The sequence below is a fragment of the Lolium rigidum genome, chromosome 5, assembly GCF_022539505.1.
Source record: "Lolium rigidum isolate FL_2022 chromosome 5, APGP_CSIRO_Lrig_0.1, whole genome shotgun sequence".
Taxonomy (NCBI): domain Eukaryota; kingdom Viridiplantae; phylum Streptophyta; class Magnoliopsida; order Poales; family Poaceae; genus Lolium; species Lolium rigidum.
The window spans coordinates 127984203-127989748 of NC_061512.1; positions in this window are offsets into that span (position 1 = coordinate 127984203).

The window sequence follows — 5546 nt, forward strand, 5'->3', positions numbered from 1 at the left end:
GATTGATGAGCTTCGGGAGCTTATTGAGAAGCTTGTCGAGAATTCATCACCACCATCACCAAAGGAGTAATCCATCATCGGTATTGGCATCCCCTTGGTTTGTTCCAAGCTTGGGGAGTGCCGCGGTATCACATTATCATTACCTTTTACTTTTTACTATCAAGTAGTGTCATATCATGAGTAGGGAAGTTATCGTATGAGATGGGTTGCAGTATGGAAGTATCTCTCCTTTAGTTTGTCTATGTATCCCTTGGTGTGTGTTATCGTTATGGAATAGGGATTTCTATTTTCGTGCCCTCGGTTCCTTAGTTGTGCTCAGTTTTCCCCAGCCCCTTAGTTTTTCCTCAGTTTTACCCTAGCCTTTGTCTGAAGACCCGCAGAAGGAGCTCAGACGGAAGGAATCCGTTTATTTGGACGTTACGTGGCCGACGTGTTGCGCCGCGTCGTACGTGGGGCCGCGTCGTGTGGGGCCGCGTCGCGTGGGGCTGGTAGAAAGGGACCGCGTGGGACGGGACGAGAAGCGTTTGGTTGCACGTGAGCGAGGAGCTGGGTTTTGTCTCTCTCGGCCCAAATTGGCATTTTTAAGAGCACCTTTTCCCCTCTTTCTCTCTCTGTCTTTTTCACCAAATTAGTATCAAATCTAGAGAAGCTTCTATTTCTGTCTTTCTTCAATATGGCAGCAAATCTAGTAGCAAATCTACGGGGTTATTTATGCCTTTTGGCCCTCGTTTTTTGCCCAATATGGCAGCAAATCTAGTAGCAAATCTAGAAGCTATTATATGATAAATTCACGGCGAGCATAATCGAGAAAACTAAGTATAATACATAGGTAAGCTGCATACGGCCAAAAGCAGCCAATAACATTGTTAATGTTCACGACAAACTAAGCTGCAAAAATATACAAGATCACGCACGCAATGTATGGACAACAAGAAGATTAGGATGAATGAATTTGTTCTTCATTCCTCCCCATATATTTCTTCGTCGCTCCATTCGTGCATTTCCCCAAGGAAATATTCATTGAACTCCTTCCGTCTGCGAGTGTGAGGCCAATACATCCTCCAAACGGTATGGCATGTGTTCATTTCTCAAACCGTAGAGTCCTATTCTATCCACACGTAGTGGCCACTCATCCCAGGCATTTGTATCATGAGAGTACTCTACGATATAACCCAAATCCGTGTAGTAGATGCTTTGCCGGGTTGAAGTGTCGGGTACACTCCGGTGTCGACGGAGATACACCGGATATAATTCACGAAGAAGGCATTACTGCCAATGTTAGTGACCGGATGGAGAGAGCGGCTACGAGTGTCCACACGGTACACCAATGGTTTGCCCGCCAAAGCCGCGGCGACCAACAACACAAGCGGCGAGATCACCATCCGACTTCACAAGGTAGAACTTCGACGTCCAAGTTGCGGAAATGAAATTAGTGTCTCCATCTTGACGGTGCTCGCGCGCTGCTGCAACTGTACATTGGTGCACACTATTCTTCCGATCTCAAAATTGTCCGCAGCTACGCATACGGTTCACCATTGAACGGGGTAATGCAACGCAAACAATGGTTCTTGATCGAAAATCTTCCTTCTCCCCAATCCCCATCTTCATTTATATCCTTAGTTGGAGTGCTCTCATCGACCCAACCAATTTCCGGCGGGTAATGTGCGGCAACGAAGACCATAGTCGGGGATTTGATAACGGCGACGATTTCGGAAAAACGAGATGGCATCTGCGCCTCAAACATAGTGTTCGATTTCTTTGTGAGTGGGTTCAGCAGCCGTATCTTGTGCGGCGGGTTCTTACGGGCAAGCACGATGACGCCACGGGAAAAGCCGACGAAGTAGAATCTAAAATATATTGAAAAGATAACATTCGGCACTAAGATTGAAAATAAGATCTATGGTGACGCCACGGGAAAAGCCGAGGAATTTGAACCTTGCACGAACTGCGAGATAGATCTATGGTGACGTAGCGGGATGTGCCGAGATGGAGGAAGGTGAACTCAGCGGCGCGTGGAAGGGCGTGGTGTAGCATGATCCATTCGTGCGGGTGCACGTTGGGATCGAGGTAAACCTGAGCGCCAATTTCTACGGACTTGCCTCATAGCGGAGTAGCTGTCCACGTACTCCTCTTTCGCCAATAAGCATTCGCCGATCTTGTGAAGTGGTCCGTCAGGCCGTGAGACCGGCCCAGTTCACGGAGGCGCCGCGCTTGGATGCGCCGCCCTCGGATGCGCCGCCCTCGGAGGCGACGGGCTCGCGCGGCGGGCGACGCGAGCTCGGCGGCGGCGACGGGCTCGGAGGCGACGGGCTCGGGGGCGATGGCCGCCGGCGCATTCTTCTTCTCCATCGCCGGCAGGGGAGGGCTCGTACGGCGGTTGGGGTTTTTGGAGAAGTTGATGGGACGTGAGAGGGGTGGTTTCGTGCGTGAGCGATAATGAGACGTACTTGTGTGCGAGAGGGAGGGAGAGAGGGGCTTACGCGTCCTAAATGCGACCCGCATCAACAATGGCACGTCTTCCACGTACGCACCGCGACACGCGTCAACAATGGCACGTCTTCCACTTACTGCACCGCAACACGCGTCCTCGAGTCTAACCACTGGAAATTTAGATATACTCAGGTATACCCTCGAGTCATATACTAGCATTTTTTGTATGCTCGGTTTTCACCTTGAGTGCTAATGTCGGCTAGTGCAATATACTCGGTTTTACCCTCAAGTGGCTGGTCAACGGAGAGTCAACAAATGGGATTAACTAGTTAAATGAGTTATTTAATGTGCAAAAAATTCCGAAAAAGAGTGGCACTTACTCATGGAGTCTTTACCACAAATTTCCACTTCTCAAATCATAGATAAATCGTAGATAAATCAAGTTTCACCACAAATTGCCACTTCTCAAATCACCTAGTAGCTATGAAGGTGCATGGTTTTCCATAATAAGCCCTACCCAAAACAGCTTTCCCCAAAACATACTTTGTCTGAATGAGACCATAATTTTCACACTCATGTAGATTTGTATTGCAAATAGTTTGAGGTAGGCCAAGATGGATTTCATTGTACAAAACACGCATTTTCCATTTTTTAAATCTCATATTTGAATCCCTTAGTCTGTTTACTAATCACTTGCCCTTAGTTTCTTGATACTACTCAGTTTTGCCCTCTCCCTTCACAAACTCTCACAGACGCCCAACATTGCCCTGATTGGTCTAGCCCATGTCACGCGGATCGTGCCCGACGACCGTTGATCGTATGATCTAACGGGCGGGATAACCCCTATCTCTCTCTGGTCGGGGCCACCACCCTCTCTCTCTCTCTGTCGTCGGTTAGCTTCACGCAAAGTTTGGTTTTCTGCATTATTTTTCACGAGCTAAATTATAAAATCTTTTTAGGCATTACTTTTCACGCAAAAAATGATAAACCATCACCGATTTGTTGTAGCCATTACTTTTCACGCAAAACAAATGATACACCATCACCCATTTCTTGTACCCATTACTTTTCACGCAAAAAACGATAAATCATCACCGATTTGTTGTAGCCATTACTTTTCACGCAAAAAATGATACACCATCACCCATTTCTTGTAGCCATTACTTTTCACGCAAAAAACGATAAACCATCACCGATTTGTTGTAGCCATTACTTTTCACGCACAAAAATGATACACCATCACCCATTTCGTGTACCCATTACTTTTCACGCAAAAAACGATAAACCATCACCGATTTTTGTTGTAGCCATTACTTTTCACGCACAAAAATGATACACCATCACCCATTTCGTGTACCCATTACTTTTCACGCAAAAAATGATAAACCATCACCGATTTTGTTGTAGCCATTACTTTTCACGCACAAAAATGATAAACCATCACCGATTTGTTGTAGCCATTACTTTTCACGCACAAAAATGATACACCATCACCCATTTCGTGTAGCCATTACTTTTCACGCAAAAAATGATACACCATCACCCATTTCTTGTACCCATTACTTTTCACGCAAAAAACGATAAACCATCACCGATTTCTTGTAGCCATTACTTTCCTTTTGGGCATTACTTTTCACGGTAAAATGATAAACTATACCCCCACAACGGTCGTCTCCTCCTTAATTTATTGTGTATAAACCCCCACAACGGTCATCTCCTCCTTATTTTATTGTGTAAACCCTACAACGGTCATCTCTCCCTTATAAACACCCACACGGCCATCCCTTGTGTCAATAGGTTCTGCCTCTCTCTTCTTTTCGTTCACATACACTTTATCCATTGCCATGGCTTCCACGTCTCGGACGCGGACCGGAAGGGGAAGGGGAAGGGGAAGGGGAAGGGGAAGTGGATCATCATCATTGCCACCACCACCGTCAACACTGCCATTGATCATAGAGGAGTTCTTCATCGTCGTCTATGAAGACCCTTTGGTCAAGAAGGTACGTACGCGTTCCCACATATATGATGCATGTGATTAATTATGGGCATGTTCTAAAAAACCTTTAATTTCAAGGGTTCCCTAATTTCAAACGATCGGCGCTCGATCTCTTTGCAGGAACTCCCAAAAAAATTTGCGGACTATCTTGACGGCAAGGAGCCAGCTAAGGTGTATCTGCGAGCAGCTGACTGCGGTCCTCGTCTCTGGACCGTGGAGGTCCTATTTGACGGACAAGGCCGGATGTACCTCGACAAGGGCTGGGAGAAATTCGCCATCGCGCACGGTGTGGATTTCGGCTGGTTCGTACACTTCAAATATGAAGGCGATGATGTGCTCACGGTGAAGGTGTTCGACGGAACAATGTGCGGGAGGTACTACTACTCGGACGACGAAGATGCCGACGATGAAAGCGACGACGACGTGAAGCCATGCATCCATCCCCTTTAGATAATTAAGGGGATTATGACCAAGAATATATATGTAGCTTCATATGCATCGATTTAGAGATCTAGCTATTTTCTATATATTATGCATGTAAAAAATAATATCGCATTTCCACTATTATTCGAGCACCACATCCTCCAAACGATGCCGATGCCGATGCCGATATCGGCATGGTCGAAACGGCTATGCTCGCCGCCACTCGCTAGGTCAACGTCGGGATGCACAATGTTTAGCATAAGAGTCACTTTAGATTAAGCTGCGAAAATAGTCACGTGCCATGGGCTGAGGCGACCCCTACGGAGCGGCTCTATATTATATTCTCTAAATAAAATAGACGACCACAGCGGTCATTGGCTGCGGAGGCCCCACGGAGCGGCAATATATAATTTTCTATAAATAAATAGACGACCCACTCGGTCATTGGCTGCGGCAGCCCCATAGAGCGGCCCCATTTGTCATTGGCAGCACCGCGTATACAATCGGAAATAAAACGGCCCACGCGTCGGCAGTAGATGGATCCACCCGTCGGCACGAGACGGTCGGCGAGGAACCGACCTCACGGTAACGGTAAGGCCTCTGACCTGACGGCAACCCGCGTCTTCGAGGGGTTTCAAACTAGAGGGAGGGGAAAACTGAGGAAAAACTAACGAGCTGGGGAAAACTGAGTACAACT